Source organism: Macrobrachium rosenbergii, chromosome 17 (genome assembly GCF_040412425.1).
Source record: "Macrobrachium rosenbergii isolate ZJJX-2024 chromosome 17, ASM4041242v1, whole genome shotgun sequence".
Lineage (NCBI taxonomy): Eukaryota > Metazoa > Arthropoda > Malacostraca > Decapoda > Palaemonidae > Macrobrachium > Macrobrachium rosenbergii.
The window spans coordinates 5,953,770-5,979,820 of NC_089757.1; the positions used below are offsets into that span (position 1 = coordinate 5,953,770).

Here is a 26,051-nt window from a genome sequence, read left to right on the forward strand (position 1 = left end):
ATATATATATATATATATATATATATATATATATATATATATATATATATATATATATATATATATATATATATATATATATATATATATATATATATATATATATATATATATATATATATATATATATATATATATATAGTCTCTCAAATGAAAGGCCATAGTGCTGCAAACTGACCCACACAGGTCATAACAGATGGAACCTAAGTACTTCTGTACCAGAGGTTTTTCTTAAGCAGCCTACCGCCAAACGTGCTAGCCAATTTTACCCAGCTTCCCGCGCCACCAGTGAGTTAGTTGATAAGATTTCACTCAAATTACCCCTTTAGCATCAATATGATGGAATTAATGAAAAAATGAGCACGTTTCGCTTAAATCAATTTCAGACTCACATTGTGATCGAGCCCCAGTCTCTCAAATTCAAGTCCACGGTGGTACCATTTGGCCAACACAGGTCATAAACGTTGGAACCTAAGTACTTCTGCATCTGAGCTTTTCCCTGCTCAGGCTGCCACTTAACAGCAAATTTTACTCAACTTCTTGACCCACCACTGATTCAACTGGTAGCATTTCATTCTTATTACCCCTTCAGTGTGAATATGATGGCACTAATGAACATAAGAGCACATTTTTCACACAAACCAATTTCTGATTCACATCAGGATTGAACCCCAGTCTCTCAAATGATAGGCCACGGCATTTTTTTCTGGGCAGACTAACAACTAACGTAATAGCCAATTTAACCCACTTTCCAGACCCACCCATGCATTAATTAGTAGCAATTCATTTAAATCATCCATTCACCATGAATATGATGGTACTAATGAACTCCCAACGTGAGTCAGAAATTTATTTCTATGAAGCACATGCTCATTTGTTCATTAGCTTCATAATATTCAAGATTAAATGGGAATCTGAAACAAATGCTACCCACTAACTCACTGGTGGCTCGGGAAGTTGGGTAAAATCTGCTGGTATACCAGGAAAAACCTCTGGTACAAAAGTACTTAGGTTCCAATTTCTTTTATGACCTATGTGGGTCGATTGGTAGCCCTTTCATGCGATCCCAAAAACCGAAAATATATATATATATATATATATATATATATATATATATATATATATATATATATATATATATATATATATATATATATATATATATATATATATATATATATATATATATATATATATATATATATACTATATAATGTACAGTATACATACCTAATAAAAGGAACCCATAAAAATACCAAAATGTGGAAAGTTAACGCTATATATTTCAGAGAACAACTGTCTCCCTCTACAGGCAGGTAATAAATGAAAGTAAGTTACAGAAAAGCAGTATTTACACCAAGAGATCCAGAGGTCAGCTGTTACGTCACTCCAGCTGACAAAATCTCCTTAATCTTCTTAATCGCTGGTTGGAGGAAGATTTTATATATACTGTTATCTGAGTCCCAAGCTCCTTTAGAGAGGTTCATTGTATTTCTTTGTTTAAATCAATACTGATTCAACCATCTGGCTTTTTAACCGACAATTGCTGCTTTAAATTTACATGTGACAAATTCCAGTTTATTCTGTGATTATGGTTAAGTGGTTAAAAATAGCTGAGCTCTGTTGGCCATACTTTACGGAACGTTTAAGTTGTATTAATCTCTGGGGGAGTGATTTACCTGTAAAACCAATGTAGGATTGGTCACAGTCGAGGCAAGGAATTTCATATACCCCTGTGTCTTTGGTGGACATTAATCAGGAATTTGGCTAAGGTATTTGGGTAGGTAAAAGCAAATGGGGTAGAGTTTCCAAGTGCCTGTGTCAACGTCTTAATCCTGTCCAGGCGTGGGATTTTGATTTTATTGTTGGGCATCTCTCTAGTCTTATTTTGAGGGGGACAGTCGAAGATTATGTTATCTTTATGGCTCACTTTCTCAATTATATGGTCAGGGTGCTTTAAAGATGACAGCTGCTTACGAATTAGTTCAATTTCCTTTTCCAAGAAATCTGGGGAGCATATCCACAAGGCTCTTAAGAATAAGTTGCTGGCTACGCCAATCTTGATAGAAATGTCATGATAACTAAAATAGTGAATGTATGAAAAGTGAAAATGCTGATTTTCTGTATACAGTAAATCTGTATTCTAATAATTTAAACATCAAGAAAAGAAAGTTTGTTTTCTGTTTCCCATTCAACTTCAAATTTGATGCTGGACACTATTGCATTTAATTTTGAAAGAAATTCGTTGAAATTACCCCACCTATTATCCAAAATGTTAGGGAATCATCTTCAGATCTCATCTACAGCATGTCTTTAGGTTTTATTGCATTTATTATTACAGTCTCAAAATATTCCATGTATAGATTGGCTAAAACAGGACTTAAAGGGCTGCCCATGCTGAGCCCTAATTTTTTACAGAATGACCCCCAAAATGAAAAGATGTTTGATACACATAATTCAACTAACTTCATCATTTTATCTAGGTCTAGTGGGAAATGATCTGAATAGGGGGCTAATTTTTCTCTCACTTTTCTGAAGAGGGAATCTACATCTACACTCAAAAGTTTGTGTTGTGAAGTGGTATATGTGCTTCTTTGAATTTGTCACAGAAATCTTGAGAATGTTTATTGTGACTGGGAGAAAATGTGCTTAAGAATGGGGAAAGGAGGCCGGCTAACAACTTAAGAAATTTTATATCTGAAAGCTCGAAACTGCCTTACTTTTATGGCCTTCCCAAAACTCATGAAGATAATCTTCCATTCAGATCTACTATCTCATGCCATACATCATCCGGCTATCAAGAGAGGTATAAGTTAATACCAACTCTGCTGTACAGATCCCCACCAAGCGAAGTTATGATTAACCACTTATAATTCCCCTGTGGTATACATATATACATACGAGGTAGAGGATTTTGGATATTAAACAGCTTTTGTAGCTTAATGCTTGTGTATTATTCACGGTGATGTGATAAAAATTCATTCATAAAAATAAATACGTGTTTCAAACGCGCCAATCGGCTATCACGGTGATGGGGGGTTGATGCCGACACAAATACCTGCGCTTGACGGGGATCTGTACAGCAGAGTCGGTATCAACTTAAACCTCTCTTGATTACCTGATGGTTTAAGGCATCACTGAACGTCGCTGGTTCTCATGTTTGGCGGTTCAAGCCCGAAAGATGACGAACCACTTATCAATTATAATTCCCCGGTATATATATATACATTCGGTATATATATATATATATATATATATATATATATATATTTATATATATATATATATATATATATATATATATATATATATATATATATATATATATTTATATATATATATATATATATATATATATACACAGAAACCATCCACATTTATCATCTTTTGGTAAAAGTTGTATTGTCTTAACCTCTTTCTGCTCCACATTTACATCCATGAAAGGAAGTCGACCTTCGACACTATATTCACTGTCGATAGCAAGGAAGATGTTGTCTATGTAACGGGAATACATCTTTGGCTTCGGATAGGAATGAAGGTTCTTTCCTCGACATCCGCCATGCATAATAGCAAATAGGACACTAATCCATAGTGATATACCAGTCAAAAGCAGCCACCTCTACGTTAGCCTCCTTGGTGCAGATTTGGAGAAAACATTGAAGGGCATCTTCTGGTATGTCAAGAGGCATGGCATCTGAATAGTAGATTCTCCTTAAGAGGATATCGATGGTCTCACCCACTGGTACAATAACCATGTTCAAAAATGTGATGGTTGGGCCTGAAGATGTATTCAAAATATCGATGAACCCTTCTGGAAAACCCACCTAGTACTCCTCAGGAATTTAAGGAGTGGTGGTCTTCTTCAGGATCTTGGCTATTTCATACACGAGAGTTAATTTGCCTAATTACAAGGAACAACAGGTTGCCCCAAGGGTTTTAACGATCCCATAACAATAACCTGCCCAAAGCTTTATTCCTATAGTGTGAGACCAAACATCTAAGTTTTTCCTCACAATTACACATCAGCATGCATTGTTATGATTTTCACTACAGTAATTACATTAATCAAAAATATATCCAAAAAGTGCTGTTAAAGTACAAAAATACGGCAAACCAGCAATTTACAAAGAATAACAAAGTCGACTGATTGCCTGGAAATGAAAGATCTTAAAAAGGGATGAAAACTTACCCATTCACAATCAAGAACTTATACATGACTATCAATGTGTGAAATGAACTGCTGTCTTTAAGAAAATGACAGCAGGAGAATTCTGATCATCAGTATTCGATTAAACCAACTTTATAAAAAGAGTGCCAAAACTGAATACCATAAAAAAATCCATAATTACAGTATCCTGCACGTAAACGCACATGCACCTGACCTGCACCAGACGGAATCCTGCGTACACATTCACACTGCACCGTACACTCTCCAGCATTTAAGGTCATAGTTTTGTGACCTGCATCATCTCTTTGTATGTTAGCCTTTTGACAATGAACCATCCGGTATTCTTGATCTGTTTGTTAAGCTTGTAACTTTCTTTTCAACTGTGTCTCACTGATTTTAGCGACGGCGTGATCCCGGATTATCCTGGATCATCTCTTTATTTATTACCCTTTTGATAATTAAACATCTGGTATTCTTGAGCTTTTTGTTTACCATTATATATATATATATATATATATATATATATATATATATATATATATATATATATATATATATATATATATATATATATATATATATATATATATATATATGTATATATATATATATATATATATATATATATATATATATATATATATGTATGTATGTGTATGTATATATATATATATATATATATATATATATATATATATATATATATATATATATATATATATATATATATATATATATATATATATATATTTCTTGGCCCAACAGTCAAATGAAAGGTGAAATTATTCTTGGAATAAATTAATTCCTAGCTGTCAGACAAGGGAGGAATAAAATCTTTAACTATATATATAGATACATACATATATATATATATATATATATATATATATATATATATATATATATATATATATATATAACACACAATTATATATATATATATATATATATATATATATATATATATATATATATATATATATATATTAAATATATTTATTATATATATATAGTTAAGATTTCTCCCTCATCCGACAGCTAGGAATTAATTTATTCATGGAATAATTTCACCTTTCATTTGACTGTTGGGCCAAGAAAACATGGCGGGTGAGGTAGACCAAGCGTATTTTGAACTAAGAAAGGATGGTTAGCGCCTGTTTGAGCTCATGTAAGGAAAGCCCCACCTCAGCCCCACCCCCATTACGCGATATAAGAGCGGCCGATCCATTAGGGGAATGGGAGGTGCATCCAGGCTGTGAGATAGATAGCAACTTACCTCTAAGTACTTAATCTTAAGATCTACTTTTTCTCCACTCCTTTGCTGGCTGTATGACTCTTTGCAGATTGACATAGACTGAGATTTGAAGCAAACAACCGTGGAAGGTGCGCTCTGGTTTCCAGGAAACCACGCCACTCTGAGCAGAACCACCGACCGAGATACACATGCGGTCCCTCCTTTTACGCTGGTGAAAACTAACTTCAGTAACCGGCCCAGGCTCTCATGTTTAGCGCACACATCTGCAGGCCCAGGTATGTCGACCGCAATTAGTCCGTAAGCCAGCCCTTCCCTTTCCTCCCCCTGAAATTCCTTCGTTTTTCCATTCCTCCAAACCTAAATTTTCCTCCTAAAAAGCAGTCCCTTTGTTAAGTCACCCTACTTTGAGCAGCCCGTAAACTGCCCCATGACTTGCTTTGAAATCAACCTAATATGATTCAGTGATAAGTATTCAAATATTCCCTCCATAGTGTAAATTAAGGGCAAATTAATTTAAGTAACTCAAGTGATCAATTCCTCCCTTTTGCAGAGATTCATTGTGTTTAGTTACTAGCATGGGAGATTTCCTTCCCCCAACCCCCCACCCCCGTGTTTGTACTAACTCTGGACCTCTCTTCCAGGAGCCATCCTACCCAGTCTAATCCGCAAATCTATGCCAAGACCCATTAATGACTGCCATCTAAAATTCGCAACCATTCCTGGTCGCAGCCTGATCGCAAGAATCCGTTGCCCACACAGAAATCATCTTGATTAACTAATTGCCATTATCCTGGAATTCACCCCTTCCAATGTATTACTTTGTGAATTGATGCATTTTAGCATACCAGAGTTACTTGTTTCAACGGGGATTGTTGTATCGGTGGCCCCCCATATATAGTTGTGTCTGTAAATTACTGCATTATTGATCTATCATATGTGATTTATGTGTCTGTAAATTGTTACATTTTTAGTCTCACATATTTGCCCCATTCTCTGTAAATAAACCCCTTTTGATTGTAAAAGAATTCTAATTCCAAATGGCGACCTTCATTATTTATGTAAATCAAAGAAGATTCTAAGGTGAGTTTCCAGTAGTTTTACTTTTTGTTCATAATCTTGGAACCCCTTGGTATGAAGGCAGTCTATAATAATAAATTATTCCAATTTCCATCCACACCGAGGACCCAGTTTATGACAATATATATAGATAGATAGATAGATAGATATATAATTAAGTCTTTGGATGAACTACGTGCTGGCCTGCCAAAAGCACATCCAATGCAGGTGCATTTATGTTGACATTAGAGGTTTCCAGTTGGATACAGCGGGTATCTGATGCGTTCATTTGTGACTTCTGATCATGTGACAGATGGGTGGAAGTAGTGTGTATGTGTGTGCACTCTCTAATGGTATATTATGAGAGGAACATACAATGGCTCTGGTCTTTAGTACGTCATTTGAAACCATAGAAGTGGGTAAGATAACTCATTAACACATATCTTTTCCAGACATTATGTGGAAATACCCAGCTTGTATCACAGTGAAACTCCTCTGATTCCCTAAGCCTCGACCTCTAAATAAAAACACGCAATAAAACCGGGCCAGTGTCAGTTCTCCTAGCTACTCATTGGACATGATTCACCTACTCGTACAGTAAAGCATCAAAGCTTCACTGTCAAATCCAGGTTTAACCTCCAGATCTGGCAGCCCATCATGATGTAACTTCAGCTATGTGACAGATGTACCTCCTACTCACTTTCTGTTGCATGGCTGGTTAACTACCTGTCACTATGTTTCCATCTACATGCTCAGATATAATCTCAGAGAATAAAGACAATCTTAACCCACACTCCTGTGTGTCCCTTTCCTTAAAGTGGTGACCTCTCATAGTGACCTGGTAGACCAGCATGGCATTCACATAAACACCCTGGCAATTAGCAGACTCAACACAGCCATGACCTACCACTAAAAAAGTTATCACAATGGAATAAATAAAATACTTAAGTTCTGCCTTCATTTTCCTTGAGAGTTTATGTCGACCTCCACTGAAGGCTCTTATATACGATACATGGGCAAGTATGGTTTTGGTGAACGCTTCAGATCAGTGTCGAGGTATGGTATCGAAGCACACAAATATTCAGCTCACTCGTAGCTGCCCAGGAAGTGTAGGTGGTTCAGGGTATCTGTCTACAAGAGCAGTTTCCAAGCACAGTTTCGGTACCAAGCTTCGAAACAAAACTTGGCCAAGTATCATGTATAAGAGCCCTAACTCAGTAGTCCCAGCATGGACTTCAAACAAACCCCTGGTAATTCACACTCAATACAGCCATGCCCACCTCTACAAAAAGCCACTAATGGACTAAATATGCTGTTTAACCCAGACTGCTCTCCTCATGAGTTGAAGGTCATCAATGGTAGATCCTTCAACGGTTTTGGTATCCCCACATGATTAACAAACACAAGGCCATGCCTATCACCATAAAAAGCCACTAACATTAAATATAACAATTTAATTTTCTCTTGTGAGAAAGTCATCCTCCAATAGCAGAGTAGACCAAGCACAATTTTCACTTAAAACCCTGGCAATTAATGGACTAAATACGGATGGTATGTCTATGGATGAGCAATCAAATACAAATGCCATCAGCCTCTGACAGCTGCCTTTCTTTACAACAGAGCCATCTGTCTGGTTCCTGAGGGCAGACATACAATTCCACATCCCTTAACACCACAAGGCAGAGTACTGTGCAGAAGAAATGTCCAGACACCCTGTTCCCAAGACTGCACATTAACTGGATAAGCAAGGCAAGAATTCAGTACAAGATCCTCTAGAGTTCCTCATAGCCAAATTCCCTTTGTCCATATTTGCATGAGGCCAGCAGGCCCTTGACCTGCCAAATACTACACTGGTAAACACAACAGCAAGGGCAGCCTAGGATGAAACTGAGTCCTTGCTAATGCTCCCATAACTCAATGCTGTGGGAAAAAAAAAAAAAGTCATTCTAGCTACATAAACATGGCTCTGCTGCCACCAAATCAACATCCAATCGGCCCTCCTTTGGCACTTAGTTGATGTTGCAGCCATTGTTCAATTCCAGTGTTTCATTTCCAAAGGAGAATATCCACAAGAGGTCAGCTTTATTGTGCTGACAAGGCAGTCTAACTTCAGACTATAATGGAAGGAACCTTGCTGTGATTTATTGACAAACATTCTCTTCTGGATTTAGCTGTAGAAGTCTTGCTATGGCATCTAGAAGTAATACACAGTAAGAATCTTGCTGTGGTGTCTGGACATGGGTCATCTTCCTCCAAAGGCTTCTAATTGCCCAATCATCTACTACCATCACAGAAATTATGCTGTACCAGGAAATGCCAGGAATGAGCCCAAATTCCCATCATAATAGCTCTATGGTGGATACATGCCCTTAAATGGTGCAGAATTTGGGGAAATACCTTAGCAACTTTTATACTGTAATAGAACCACTAGGTACATGTGTACAAACATACTGCTAGCACTGATGCAGAAGGAGATTTTTTTATGAAGGTCCCATTCAAGACATTGCTGCAGGTGGGGAATGAAAGAGCCAAGGTGGCCTTGGTCTTTGGTCCCCATAAGTGATTTCCAGATTGCCACTTTCCAAGGAGGGGATACTGATACTGACTTTGGCAGGGGTCACTCCAACCCCACATTATTGTACAGTTTGACAAAGGTGGAATTGGCCTTCATGAATTTGAAGCCGAACACTGTCAGTGCTCCTGGTGAGTTAAGAACATGTCCACCAGCTTTGGAGGAGGATCCATAAGAAGCCTTCTTCGAGGAGAAGACTTGGACTTTGTTGTTTCTTTTCACATAGTCCCTGAATGGAACTATCATGGTTTGTAGACTTTCTTTAAAGGTTTGAAAAGCCAACAAACTGATATCCAATCTCTTAAGCATCATTAATGAAGCTTCTGGAGGGGTAAACTCGCACTTTATTGGACATCAGGAAAACATAGTGGGAAAAGCCTAGGTATTTGACAATGGATCTGACATCTTCATTTTTGGAAGTGTCATATGGACTACTACAATGGCAGGTGTACTCCACTGTAAAAGATGACCTGCTCATGAGTACCTTAACCCACCATATCAGCATGTCTTTCGCAGGAAATATGTTAGGATTCCATCTATGCCAGGGGCAGAGGGTTAGGTGGCCTGGTGCCTCCATTAGCAGACATAAGCCTGGTGAGCCTGAGATTCAAGACTTCTTGCACCAGCATCACAAAGCCTCAGGCAACCTTAAACTAATGGCAGGTCAGTTTTTACTTAATCATTTCCACACTGTGGATGGTAAGGAACAGCACATTGTCTAAGGGGAATTCTGTCCTTAAACAGCCAGAGAACCCGAAGTGGGGGAGCACGTTAGAATCCTGGGGCAATTTAAACTTGTGTCTAAGCATAACCACCCAAGAATATCCACACTGTACTGAGAAGCAAGAAGCAACAGCAGTAGTGGAATCATCTGTTACTCTTAATAACCGATATCAGCTAAATAGACTATTGTAATTTGATAGCTCTGTTTCGTCAAGGATTATAAATGTACAGAATAAAGCTGACTTCATGGCTTAGTATCTGACTTACACTCTCATTACCAACAAGGACTAATCAAACTTAATATTTACTAAAAGGGGAAATGCAAAATTTTACAAAATGCATATATTAATACAATCAAAATAGTGTTTTCATAATACACAATCCATTTTAAACAAATATGGCAGCAATCATGTTGCCTTCATCAATCATTGCTGACCTACATCTGCATGGCAATCAATAATGCTTGACCTACGGCAAACTTTAACACCTCTTTGCATGACCTACAGACATAAGAAATCACCAACATTCACGCAATCAGTACGGACGTAAAATTTGCACCAATGTATCTAAAATATACTACTCAAATATATATTAGCTTACCTGTTTTGAGAAAGTTAGGCAAGATTAAATTTTTTCTGCATCAGTCAACCAAACATCAGACAACAGAGCACCACTCAAACTACCTGTTAAATACGACAAAAGAAAATTTTTAATAATTTCGAATGGAAAGATTTATCAAATAGGCATGTATATTTTGTTCCAGTTATACCAGATACGTGTATGAAAAAGTTGGATGATACTTAACTGCATGCTTCAAAGGAAGATGACTTCGACAGTTCTTGACGACGATTCTTGTGGTGAAGTCTGTCGATTTCTCCTTGTTCTTGCTAAAATAAACGACGTCACTTCATTATCGCCGAATTTCAGCTTCGATTAATTGAATTTGGGCGAAAAAAATTAAGCCAACTCGACGGAAACTGGCACGTAAAGGGCTTCTGAATTTACAAACGCCAAAAAAAAGCCAAAAGCTTTGGATTTATGAATATACTAATGAACACCGGAAGAAATATATTTACTGCTACAGTTGCAACTTCAAATCTAATTTGATGACTTTATGCTTTCACTCGATGTGCATGTAAATTTCAGCTGTAAAAGGTAAATGTCATCAATAACAGTTAAATTTTAAATCACAGAAGAGCAAATTAAGTATCCATACCTTTTGAGCATCCTTATCGCTGATACTGAAGACGTGAGGTTATCCAGAACGTTACAAAATTTTTCAAAGAAATAAAGCAAAGTTATATATCTTTATGATGAATAATGATTTTTAAAATCTCACTGGTCTTTCATAAAGTGGTAAAATTCTAACCGCATCCACTCAATTAGTTTATTTATAAAAAAATTAAAAGGTTATTTTGAAATTAAACTGGAAAAATCTATTAAACTGTAATGAATTATTCTCATCATGGTGTTATCACAAAAAAACATAATTAAGTTTATTAAATCTCTAATTAATGCAATTTCAGGACAAATATACAAGTAAAGTTGATAAATGCAAGTAAATCATTTTAAATGATAACAGAAATTTACTAGAAACTAAAATCAGCCGAGAAATCACAAAAATAGTAAACTAATCTAATCATGTTGGAATACTAAAAAAAATGTAATTACTCATGAGTAAATGTATTTACAAATAAGGCAATGGGTCATTTAGTATCATTATTAAGCAGGATCGATGTATTATCCTTTTTTGTCAGGACATTATTCGATATTAAAACAATAGCGCACTGACCTGACAACTTTCATTTTGTATTCTTTAGTCGAACAAAGGCAAACAATTAATAACTAAAAACGTTCTGGATAACCTTAGTTTTATACCACGTGCTGTTGGAGTACAGGATATTTTTCTAACTTCCCCAAATAAGATATAATAAATGACAGTTTATATACATAAGCATAGATATAAAAAGATACATAGATACAAGTGTTAAATGAAAACAGATTAAAACACGTCAACTCATTTTATGTATATATACATATAGAGCCTATTACACCGTATTCAGGAAGGTTAGGTTAGGTCTTGGTTGGAGTGGCTTGGGTTAGATTAGGCTAGGTTAGGTTAAAATCAATTAAAGCGAGTCAGAATTGACTACAGCGACCCAAAATCATCCTGAAATTCGAAAACGGCGTAATAGTGCAATTATACCTCAAAACTGTAACATCAACATGCCTATTACAAAACCTTAAAAATAACAATTTGCTCAATAACATAATCCAGCACTGAACACAACCACACAGTAAAACATTAATAAGACATGGAAAATCACACACCGTATGTAAAAGGTAGAAAAATTATGGTTATAATTGGTCAATGTAGGGAACCATTTTCATACAGAAACGTTAGCTTGCTTAGCTAAGCAATAATTAAATGAATGTAACCCAGCATCAGGGTTAAAGTTCTCTTACCTTATTTCCAAAGCTAATATGGAAAATGAATAAATGTTACCTGAATACCACTAACAGAACAAGAAACTGAGAAAATTCAAATCCAACAGCACCGCAGCATAAAACCCCTTACCTCTGAGAAGATATGGACCTGAAAAAAAAGGATAAAAAAATTCAACTGACTTTACACTTAGGCAGGTAATCTAATGCATTGAGCTTTTCGTTTCCAAAAATACGAAAATTCTGTATATATCAGATTATAGAAATAAAGTATTTGCAAAATAACTGAATTCGTCATCTCTAAAAAGGTATTTTGCAACAAAACTGTAAAAAATTAAAAAATTTGTAAACTGAATATTTTGGTTTACTGCAGTTAATAAGTATGATGGTGATCATGGTCATCACTCATAATGTGTATGCATATTCATGGCACTCGTAGACAACGTCAAGAACGTGACTAACAAGCGTCAGCAGAATGAATTATCACAGAAAATATGTATGAAAAACGTACCAAAGAATCAAAAAAATATTTAAATACAACATCACTCCCCCTTAAAAAACCATCAGTACATAAAAACCTAAAATATTGACCTTAACGTGCAAGAAAATTTGCTTTCTTAACCTTACAAGCAAATGGCAAAATATTAATTCAGGAAATTTACGCTTGGAAAGAAGTTTCAGTGGTTACAAAATGATATGACACCGAATTCATAGATTAATAATTGATCATTATTTTGTACAGATTGAAAACTCATACTCATGGTACAGCGCATTAGGAAGAGTAGCAGCCCCAGAAAAGTGTACTACATCCAGTGCTATTTTACATGCTTTTATTTAACTTGACTTCTGCGTCTGTCTGTGTCTGTCTGTTTGGGTCAAATCTTGTAATTCAATTTCCGACCTGTTCCCTTCGTCCGATGGACTTGAAATTTTGCATGGTTACTCAGTCCCGGTGACAATACAACCTTACATGATCAGTAGGTCAGCAGTGACCTCTAGTGACCCTACAGTGACCTCTCCCAGTATCTCAGGATTTGTATGAAACTCTTCAGAATTTTTATAACCTCTTTGAATCGGTAGAATCTATCTTCTATATAACCCTTCTCCCTCCCCAGCACACTATAAAGTGTTAATTTAGCAGTGTCCTCCCTTCCCCTTCCCTCCCCCTCCCCTCTTGCATCCCTTTCCCCACCCATCCCCCTTCCAAAGCAAACGATAAATCTATTCGAAACTATGACATCAATCAGAGGTATGCCCAGACAAATAAAATGTTGTCCACAATAATCATAATGTGATCTCCACACAGAAAAAAAAAAATCGTCTGAACTTAACTCACCTATCTTCTAAATGACGATTATTATGGTTCTTGATTACTTTTAACGGCGGTAGCCTGGAAAAGAAAAAACTCCCATAAGACGTCTGAATCACTTAATCAAATAATAAACAATATACTTTTTAATTCATAGAGTTTCTAGAATTCATATATGCATTATATATACATTTTTATGTATACAGGTTACTATCACAGCCAGAACTACGATTTTACTTTGAAACCCTACTCGGTATTATGCAATTTACCGTTCTTAATCTTGGGATATAATTTCCTGTTGCATCATATCTACACTCATTTCAAAGTGTTGAGCATTCCGAGTCTCTTATTCGTTATCACTTCAGATTTCTACGAAACTTGTTTGAACATAAGCATGACTTAAAAAAATTCCTTTTATTAATTACTACCTGATCTAGTCCCAAACCATGCTAGGTTTTGTCGTTATTCGTTATTCGCAAAAACAAAGTAAATAATGAGTGTACTTTTTCTGAATAATAATAATAATAATAATAATAATAATAATAATAATAATAATAATAATAATAATAATAATAATAATAATAATAATAAAACGCTATATCAAAACAATGCCCAGGTCTACCATACCTTACCTTTTATGTGTCACCAAATTCAAAACTTGTATATAAAGTACTCGCTCGTACGTACAACTAAATGCATGTATGCATAAATTAATCTGCCTAGGATAATGGCTTTCTCTTTTGAAGTAAGATCATTAGTTATGAGCGGATATATTTTTTAGGATAACAACAATTAGCGCTTATCTACGAAAACTCAGCGTTAGTTGATGACTTTCAGGGCCGGCTAATTAAGCAGTAGCATTAAACTACTTTCTAGGTCTCAATGTATACTATTCTGTATTTCTTAGGCCAACTGTTAATGTAGATCACCCAAATGCATTATCCATGTTAGCTTTTGAAAAATAGCATTTTAACTGGAAAACCGAGCAAACTACAAGTTTGCTTTTTGATGAATCTGATGGCGAAATAAAAGATGTCGACTTTCTATTTCGTTTCATAAATCAATAATGTGTTCGTTCTTATGAATAATAAATTATGGTTCCGTATTTTCAAGCCATTCCTTCTCATAAACTATACTGCAGGCCCTTTAAACCTTTAATCAATGTAACTGTTTCGTATTATTTCTGCAATAACAAAATTGGTAAATGTCGCACAGCCAAGAAAACTATTATAAAAGGTGATACCAAATGACATGCATAAATAAATAAATAAAAGTGTTTATCCTTCAAATACCCCATTTGAAACGGGTGGAAGGCCCACTGGCCAAAAAGGGGAACCATGTCTCCCCCAAGCTTCTACAGGAAGAACGTGAACAGGTCCCCCTGGATAACCAGGGTCTCTGGGCTCTATAATTACGCCCGAAAAGAGGGTCCACTTTATAAAACTGGGTCTCTGGGATTCGCTGAAAGCACCAGAAGCCAAAGATTCTCTCCAGAATCCCCGGAGGATGGCCTCTTAATCAAATTGACTTTATTTTTGGAAATTATTATTATTATTACGATAGTCTAACCAGACCACAGAGCTGACTATCAGCTCTCATAGGGCTGGCCCGAAAGATTAGGACGAAATACCAGGTCTAGGCCATAGGCCGAGAACTGGGACCAAGTAGGTCATTCGCGTGATGATGAATGAATGAAAATGAAGTTTAAAAGAAAAAACTGTATAATGAACATGCTTTTACACTGAAACACCTGTATACAATAGATACGTTTGCTTGTTTCCACACACACAAAAAAAGTTAAAGATTAAAAATAAAAGTAAAATTTCAAAAAAAATTAAAAATTAAAATTCAAAATTACATAATTTTTTTTTTATTCATTAACGCCATACGGGCTTCTGTATTTTCATTATTTACTCAGTTTTATATTTTGTCTATTAAGTTACACTTCATGAATGTTAAAATTGGGATGACTGAAAATGTATTTATAAGATCCTGACAAAATTTCCCCCGTCGATTTATTTCCAAGGGTTGATACCATCATACAGACATCTCTCAAATCCTATCAAATAATGAGACTGTTATGTATTAAGTCTTGCATATTATACTGCGCATGTTGAAACTCTGTTTATGACTGGTGCATTGTGGGTTGTTGTGGTTTGGCATTGGGGAGGCACAGTTGATTGTAGCAAGATGTAACAGCACTATAACCATTATAGCCGACGTTTAGCCATCTGTATCTTAACCCTCTACCTCCGGCTATCCCGTCATAGAGACGTTTAGATATGAGTTTGTACCAAAAATGTCGGACAGGTAGCAAAAACAATAGTCAACCCCCCGTAATCGCGTTCTTATGATTCACGGACTCACCCATTCGCGGGATTTTCTGTGGAACGTAGCTATAAATTATTCGTGAAAAATTCGGCAATTCGCGGACTTTTTCGTCAGCAAATATTCACTAATTAGTGTATTTTGATGTTATTTTCAAGACTAAATACATTTTTTATGATAAAAAATTATTTAATTTTCAAATATTACTAAGATTATTAATAATAATAATAATAACAATAATAATAATAATACTCTAAGATTAAATAATACATAAGTCAAAGAGAGAGAGAAACTGGTTTTCTCCCCTCCATTCTAGACAGACACAACCTCATTAAAGCCAAGATAGATGCTCAGAATTGATACTACTGAAATATTCAAATTATATTAAAGTACTACCGAATTCATATTAAAATGAGATATATAAGTGTTTCAGGATGTAAAACCTCTTATTTAACCTTGTTTTGGCAGTTCTACTAATCCTTCAATTGTGTTGGAGTCCAGGTACATATTTTTTTCTTTGTTATCCCCATCCATCATTTATACGAGCTTTCTTTGTAAAATTATTTTTTGATTTCTTCAGTCTGCTAAGTAAAGGACAAGATGTCAAAAGGCCTTGCAGTACTCCACTGTTTTGCTTTCCTTCGTGGATTTTGTCTTTATTTATATTCTTACAAATATTATGCTGTTTGACTAAAAAAAAAAAAAACAAAGACAAGAAAGCACCAAGGAAAAGCTTCCTCTGTGGAAAGCAGGGAGGGAAGCTGACTGGTTGTTGTGTTCAAAAACCAACCATCTTAGCAGCTTATAAGTTTAGTTTAGGGACCTATCCAACAGGGATGGTTTTACCAGGGCCACCTTTAGTTAGGGTATACTTTAACCTCACTTTTCTCTGAACTGTGTATTGGCGAGTTTTTGTCATTTTTCAGTCTGTCCGCAGGCTATTAAACGGGGGTTGTTTACAACAAGAAAATCACCTATGCATATTCGACCCAGGTCAGAGAGAGTCCAGCGGTCACGAGCAGAGAGAGCAAGCAGTAGTCCTCCCGCTTCCTTTTTTTTTTTTCTTGTCTTTATAACTTAGTGGAAGTTTAAGTTTCTCTCTTCTCAGTCACTGGCTAAAGAATCCTAGTGAAACCATGTCCCCTTTATAAAGTCGATTATATGACGTACAATTAGTGTTGCCCAGTGAGACTGCATAAAGTATCCTCCATGGTATTAACATAATGTTCTCGATTTAAGATACACCCCAGGCAGTAACTAAGGTTTAGTGAGAGGGCACGATTAAGTAACAGTCAGGCACACCTTGGAACCTGGTCATACCTTTGTTTGGAGGAGGGACAGCCTTGAAGTACTAGAGAACTGCTTCTAAGAGCGTTACTGGGGCGAATCAGCTGTTGCATTATACCCTAAAGTGGGGGAAATATTATTGTGTCCAAAGGGGGTACGAATTGGGGAGCTGCTATTAGTTCATGTAGATTTCCTCACTTTAATAAATTTTCTTTGTTGGGTTATGTGGTTAATTAATGGGATTTATTTATTTATTTGTTCCAGAATAAATCAAAATATTCAGTAACATAGTTCCAAATGGCAACTGAATCTAATGAAATTAATTATCTGTCTTTTGGGGAGTAACTTTTAGCCTTAATGATGGAATTACATGGGTCTTAGGTAAAGCAAGGCTTTATAAATCACAGTAATGAATAATTAAACTCATCCGCCAAATGACCATGTAACAATATATTCATCATGTTCCATGTTTTCATGATTCAAAGTTATTCATATATATATATATATATATATATATATATATATATATATATATATATATATATATATATATATATATATATATATATATATATATATATATAATCTTCTCAACATCCCAGCCACCAAACACTCAATTTAAAGCTGGAAAATACAACAGTGTAGAGTGTTGGTTCTTGTCCATTCAAGAGGTTTGGCGGGTGGTGGCAGGTGGGCCATCGGCACTGAAGCTGAGTGGACATCCTCCCCCTCTGACTGCTGCTGCAACACTAAGCAGACACATGAAATCGGTCTAGCCCAGCAACGAGTTCATGATGCAGCTTCGAGTTGAAAAACTGGTTTTTCAACACATCCATTCAACACTGCAAGCATCATGATGCATAGTGTGTACGGGGCTTTAGAACTGCCTATTTTGATAGTTCAAAAAAAAAAAAAAAAAAAAAAAAAAAAAAAAACTCTAAAAATGCTTATACAGGTATTATCCTACTTACAATGGGATTAGATTCCAAAAAACCCATCGTTTGTAGAAAAAACTTATCTCGTACATAGCCTAGCCTACACTAGGGTATTCAGTACCATGTATACAAATACGGTAGCCTAGCCTACACTATAAATTATACTCTATACACACACGGTATAGTAATTATTAATAGCAGCTAATTCTGGAGGTTCATGCAGAGTGACTTATGATAATTCAATACAAAGAGAAACTGAATAACAAACAAGAATTAGCCTAGCCTATACTATGGTATATCGTATACATATACGGTAGCCTAGCTTACATTATACTGTACTCTACATTCACATAATATCGTATTAAACAAACATCAACATAACGAATATGAATCTTTTCCATGTATCTTTTAAAATGTTATGCTTTAATTCACTGTATCTAATAATACTGTATATATTCTCATATTGCTTTTGTATTGTAAATTGCGATCATAGCGATCAACGTATTCGTTTGGGAATCAATTACGTGGTACGTTCATTTTGCTGTATTTAACTCAGTTCAGGGCACTTTTCTTACTTCTAGTTAGTGTAAATTTATATGGGGCAAGGTTATTTCTTGTTATACAAAGTATTTTTAAGTCAAAACATAACTTAAATACGTCTCGTTGTGAAATTAATTTAATTACTTTTTCGTTAATTGATGATGTTGGCTGTTTGGGGCATGTTCTTTCATGCCCAGTAGTTTTGATTAAAATACTGCCTCTCCAATCTTAATTACAGTCGAGTTTCATCCATGTTGCCAATGCACGATAATTTGTAGTCATTAGCAGCTTGAACGTTGTTTTCTCAGCTTCAGCTACAACTTGCAGCTTAAATTTAGCAGTATATTTCCTTGGTGATCTTTTATCCATATTGAATAATGGTATAATGTAAAAATGTGTCCTATACTACTTAACGCCATTTGTACTATAACTATGGTGACTGTTTATTATCATACAATAGTTGAAATACAAGCAAAACAGCTGTTGTTATCCGATTCAGTTATAAGCAAAACAACAGTTTCTTGTTCAGTTGTTTATGGCTGCACGCATTTATGCAAGAGTATAACGTTACTAACAATAACGTTATACTAACAATACCTTTAACATTCTCTTTTACCTTTTTAGCTAAAAGATGGGATAAAGAGATGGAGGAAAAGAAGGCAGTCTATTGTAATTTGGTCTCTCTCGCTGCCTGATTGTACGCTGTTGCCTGCGCCTACAGGAAATTTAAAAATATTTTCTAAATATTGTCATATCGGTATTAATTGCTTACCCCATCAAATTATCGTAAGGCGAATTATCATAACTAGAGCACTACCTGGTTACCCGAGTATTTTAATAGAATATTTCTCAGTGAAAAATACCTATTCGCAGAGAAATTTGGGAATAGGTGAGTCTGCGAATACGGGGGCTCTACTGTAGTTCCTGGTATTCCCATTAATGGGCGGGACCAGTCACCTGCACTAAACTGTGAAGTGTTACCTGCGAATATTTTAATCCAAGCTGCCGTGTAAGAGGAAACTATAGCTATGTAAGTACTGGGTATGTTACTTACATAAAAAGGTATTTTCAACTCCAGAACATGAATACGGCCTGAAGCAAAAATTTACCCTCATATGAACAAACTTCTCATATCGGTAATTCTAAGCCGGCTGTCCGCGGTGAGCTAGCCTATGGCAATTGACGTTTTCCTGTTATTTTACCTACTGAACAAGAATTTAAAATAATATTTTGTCGGTCAGCTGTAACTAAAATGTAACTGACCCTTGAAAACTGCACGTCTGTACCAGTGGGTTGCACACAGCTCAAGGGTAAATTACAGTTTAGCAGCAGTCGACTGGCAAAATATTATCTTAAACTCTTGTAAAGCAAGTAAAATAACAAAGAAAAATGTCAACTGCCACAGTCTAGCTCCTCTGCATGCTATTCAAAGCTTTCGTAAACGGGACACTAAACCTTACCATTTCCACTTTCAACTTGGGTGGCCTCTATAGATCGCCGTGGCAGAACGGCACTGCACACCTTATCTGCATTTTTAAAGATTCCTGGCAAGCTCGTATGTTCTGGCAAGAGGTAATCACTTTAAATTCTTGTTCAACAAGTAAAATAACTCAGGAAATCGTCAATTGCCAGTCTCTTGCAGCTCTCGCTAAATGTAGAAAACCAGCAGCTGCTGATTGGTGAACCGAAAGCTAGCACATGTGTGTTAAGGCTTAGAATCAGTAGTACTAGTAATGAATGAAAAGTGCCTTTGGAACAGCCCCCACTATCCATTTATTCGCCCTCCTTTTACACTTGTTTTTCGTGTACCAAATGACATATATAACAGGAAATAAAACAATATGACACCCAAACCTTTTCCTAAGTTATTTACCCCACCAAAACCCCCGAATTCCCAACAGGTCCCCCTTACTGTTAGTTATTCTCAAAAGGGTTTTACCACACCAGTTCTTAGCTATTCTCAAAAGGGTTTTACCACACCAGTTCTAAGATAATTTATAGCCAAATTACAGCCGAGCGACAAAATATTACTTTAAATTCTTGTTCAGCAGGTAAAGTTCTATAGAAAAACGTCAACTGCAATAGCCTAGCTCAACGCGGACAGCCAGCTTAGATCTACCCTCATATCTGACAAAGGGCCGGCCTGTAAACAGGCCTATCCCCTTCAGCCTTGCTTCGATTTATTACAATCAACTTATCCTCTTCTGCCATCTCCTGATACAAACACGTGCATCCCCTCAAAAAAAAAAAAAAAAAGCAAAATAAACTGCAAACACCATCACTTTCTGCAACGTGACTACTAATTTCACTTCTTCAACCACACCATCACATCACCCTCTCCATTAACCAGCTTCATCATAGGCCTATGCTTATAACACTGGCCAGCACAGTGCCCAGACAGATACAACGAAAAACTAGCCAAAAACAACTTGCCTCAAAAGCTCTTTGAGCAACAGCAGTCGGTTGGAATACAGACTTCAACAAACCAGTCAAACTAGGCTAGGCCTACTCATCGAAACATCCCTATAATACAGACCATCTGCAAGATCTGAGGTAAGGTTTATTGGACGTTTTCAAAGTGACACCACTCAATATGGTGTAGACCTGGCATCCAAGGTTAGGTTAGGTCTCAACCTTTTTATTTATTTAAATTTATAGTTTTAGGTTAAGTGGGGAGTCCAGGAGGGGCACACATCCCTTAGAACTGGTAAGAATCCTGTGCCCTCGCTTAGGTTTGGTCAGAATAGGCCTATTTCCATGAATTTCGCACGTTGGCCCTCACCCGAAAATGGTCTCCCATAACTGTAACACTTGAAGGAGGTCCGTACCTTTGAGACTTTTATTTATTACTAAAATTAATAATGTCCGAAGCGTTAACAACACAGTAAATCTGGAAAGTCGTAATTCCAGCTCCAGAATACTATTACGGTTTGAAGCAAACAACTGACCCTCACATGCACCAACTTCCCATTATACCACAAAAATTCCCCGTAATTAGGCATAACTCCCACACCAACAGGAACAAAAATGTCTGTCACTCTCTGCAATTTGGCAACTAAATTCACTTCTTCAAACCAAGCCGCCATAATTATCACTCTCTCCAATAAACGGCTTCATCTAGCCTAGGCCTAAGATGTCACTTGAAACACCGGTCGATAACATATACCCCGATAGACGCATTAAAATCTTGAACTACTCACCTCAAAAGTTCTTCTGCAACAGGAGATCCATTAAACACAACACATGAAACAAATTAAATAAACAGCGAGGACGTAAGAACACGGCCGTAGTACACAGTCCAACAGTGCCAACTGAGAAACAGTTCCAGTATTGCCATATTTCCACACCACTGACTTCCACGCTTACTTAAATTTTATATTCAACCATCGGTAAAATCTAACTTGTCTATTAAGATATATGCCTTCATTTACTGTCTAGTGATCATCTGCCGTAAATATTTAATCAACCGGAAAACCTGAACGGGTCTCTTGATATCCTACAACCTAACTGATAATGAGACTATTATATAGATCTAAACATTAAATGCACGAACAATATCACTTTGCAAAGAACGTCCCTTATCAAGGTCATCACAATACCTTTTTACACTTCTTAAAACAATTCTAAATAGATTTAAATTGCCTTAATTAGACGGAAACCTAAAGCTGTCACTTTGTTATCGTCTGCATTCTACTTATCAATCAAGACATCGCTCGGTTGTCTTCTACTGCTTCATAAATTGGAGTGGTTCTTTATTCAGGCATTATTATTATTATTATTATTATTATTATTATTATTATTATTATTATTATTATATGCAAATGACAGAGAATATAGGTCAGTGAATCACATGATATAAGAAACTGATAATATCTAACCACAAAGACCCCTAAAAAGTATGCAAACTTTTTCCACACTTGGTGTGTCGGATCGTAAAATGAGGACTCCACTTTTGCGCCGGATCATCTTGTGCATGAAAACTTCCACCCCGGAGACCACATTTCTCGTTTCGGCAACACTGGGTTCATCGGCTCCCCCAGCAGCAAGCCCCCCTTATAATACAGTCGCTACAAAAGCAGCAAAACTCGCTCATTATGCAATAAAAGCTGACAATGATGACTGGTGTATTCAGGAAATTAAGTTGAACAGTTATGCTGTGTCACATGCAACCAGATAATAGTCGGATAGACTATTATCTAATTGCTTAAAGGTGTGCTAGTTTTATAGCCAGAGAATGTAAATGCATGTGCATATGCATAGGAACAACAATTTTGAATATAATTTTATGTGCAACAAGAAACCTGCTAAGTTACGTGAACAGAGAGCTTTATTAAATAACTGTAGCCAAAATAAAAACTGTTGCTTTTTTTATGAGCATCTGCAAAATCGGCAAAAGAATGTTTAGAAACACTGAATTTTGACGAATTATGATAATGGTGTAAAAGATTACATTCCTGGTTTCTTTTTGTCAGATTTGAGAGTCTGCCATATAGGCTAGTTGGGCGAAACCTCAACCTTAGTGTTGGGCCGGGTATTCACAATCTGGTTTACCTGTCAGTTCATCGGATCCAGCGTTAAAACTAACGTGTAGACAACAGTTTATAGGCGGAGTTATTCGCCAGAACTGATGGAATGACCTCAAGTTCTTTCGACTGACTGTCAGGTAATTGCATGTGTGGACGGGTAAGAACGATTCCGTGATAGTTCGCTGGATTTCACCCGGGATGGATCGCAGCCGGCCGGACCCGAATGTGCACCACAAAACAGAATTTTAACCCACGCGGTTCTTGTCTTCGCTGGTTCGAGCCCACGAGACGACGAACTTATTTCCGACTAAAAAATTCCCCTTCGGTAACATATATGAAAATATATTATTTCCGAGGTAGAGCGAATTAGATATTAAAGGACGTTTGTAGTTTACTGATTGATATATATATATATATATATATATATATATATATATATATATATATATATATATATATATATATATATATATATATATATATAAATATCTTAAACTCGTACAGTTGCGTCTCCGTATTACTTTGGATTTTCCATGTATTTGAACCAAATATTTGTGAGACAGGAAGGAAAATACATGTGTAAATGCAGGATATGTTTAAATCACGAGTTCTGATATATTGTGTAAAACGATGGAGAAAGCAAATTCTTTCGAGGAGTTCGTCAGCATTGATGTCAACATCCGTTGCTGCTTTCACTGATGACTGTTGACAGGCATCCATTTAGCAATCGGATCTTAGCTCACTGAGGTTGCTAAAGGTCCTCAGGACAACAAGATATTTCATTTCAGAGCTTCAGCTGTTCGTTTCCAATTAGTGTCGCGAGAAGTCTCATTGGTTTCTGTAATACTGCATAATACATAAAGTTGGTCAAAATAGGCAGTTGATTATATATATATATATATATATATATATATATATATATATATATATATATACATACACATTTACACATACCTATACACACACACACACATATGTATATGTATGTATATATATATATATATATATATATATATATATATATATATATATATATATATATATATACATGCATACACAGAATGAGAGAGGATTACCACACGCCATTTTCATTATCAGCTGTTAATTATGACCTGCATACTGATGAGATAATTCGTGTTTTATGAAATCTATATTAAAACTGTTCCCTTGAATACGTTTACATTTCCACAAATGTAAGGGAAACGTATGGGGGAGAAATAAATAAGATTATTCCTGTTGTGAATTCCAAGTAGAAAGAATAATGACATATTACTACGTAGAAGATCACCCAGCATTCCCATTTTGTGCCTTTTTGTTTGCATATTTAAATCTGAGCCAGGCTATTTATCGTTTGGAAGTCGGACTACACTTGGCATCAATCTTTGCTATGCATTTACAAACAGGTCTATCTGGAATGGCAATTCACACTCCGTGTTTTGAATTCCCCGGACTCACAGTAGTATTCCATAATTCAACGTTCTGTTTCGTTTAAAATTCAGGGAAATCACTGCAGAAGAAGTCCCTTCCACCAGGCGAAGAGGCCTTGCATATTACATGATCGATACGGGCAACATCATTGGTCCTGCAGCGAAGGACTGAGAAGAAATAATTTTTCCGAGGCAGGACGACATTTAGGTTGTCAGTCACCACACGAGACACGTCCACGAGCTGGAAAAGTCGACTTAGCTCCAACGGAGCGAATCCATATGTTCGATAAAGTATCGACTCCTGTCCTTCAAGATGCTCCTCTCTTAAGGAACTTTCTGGCAGGAGACTGACACTCTGTAGCTCATCCGCTATTCTGGTATTCGGATAAATAAGGGAAAGATTTTTTTTTATTAGGGTAGGGATGGACATTCGTAGTGCCTCTTCATAGCACATCTGTGGCACCTTTTCATAACAGGTTCCCAAGAACAAATCTTCTGTGGGTTCTTAGAATGATTCGTCCATTGTGGTGTAAAATTGCTTGTGGGGTCGTAGTTAAAATATTTCCTACTTTTAGCTGCAGGTTTTCCCATTTCCAATTATCATATTACTCTGTGCTTCCTACTGCGTTTATGGCTGCTTATGGAAATGACTGATATTTTTTTTATATTTTGATCATATGACTCACTGTATACAACATTATATACAGTATATATGTGTGTGTGTGTGTATGTCTATTATGTGTGTGTATGAATTTTTGTCACTTTTTTATTTACAAATCTTACGCCACAAATATCGTTTAATATTGAATTCGCTATACATTGGTAATAATTTATGCCCAAAGGGATTATAAATTATAGCACTTATATATAAAATATATATATAAACACACACACACACATATATATATATATATATATATATATATATATATATATATATATATATATATATATATATATATATATATATACGGTATATAGTGTGCGTGTGTGTGTATATTTCTTAAAAACTATGACGAAACCGGTCTGTATTTATCCCACGTTCCACTTTTCCTTGTGGTACCTCTGCACACACATACACACACACACACACACACACACACACATATAATATATATATATATATATATATATATATATATATATATATATATATATATATATATATATATATATATAAATATATATCATTCGATATGGAGTTGACAGGGAACTTAAGAACGAGCTGACTGTACACTGGATAGGCCTAGACGCCACAGGGGGACCATTCAAAAGAAATAGGAACATGAAAAATGCTATTTACAATCTGGCCGACGGATGTCCTCCCAGCGATGCAAAACTGAGCTAACATTGGCGCAGAAGTAAGGGAAATTTAGCTGGATTCGGCTACCATTTCTCATTTACCTATTTACCAAGAACTAACCAGACCATGTATCAGGCGACTCTTTTGTGATCAGGTGAATTGTAGGGTCGTCTAATA

At 36.0% G+C, this 26,051-nt stretch overlaps 1 long non-coding RNA gene across 3 annotated transcripts in view; it reads right to left on the reverse strand.

The window, feature by feature from the left end:
* Window positions 1-22,229, reverse strand: part of LOC136847677 (uncharacterized) — a 682,743-nt gene extending 660,514 nt beyond the window's left edge. For 2 of the 3 annotated variants that reach the window (XR_010855798.1, XR_010855797.1), the window contains exons 1-3: window positions 21,819-22,229; window positions 13,556-13,609; window positions 12,353-12,370 (exon numbers count right to left, since the gene is read on the reverse strand). This is a non-coding gene — a long non-coding RNA (uncharacterized lncRNA). Of the gene's footprint in view, window positions 1-10,374; window positions 12,371-13,555; window positions 13,610-21,818 lie in introns of all 3 variants that reach the window. The other variant, XR_010855799.1, reaches the window with a different exon arrangement.
* Window positions 22,230-26,051: the final 3,822 nt, after the last annotated feature.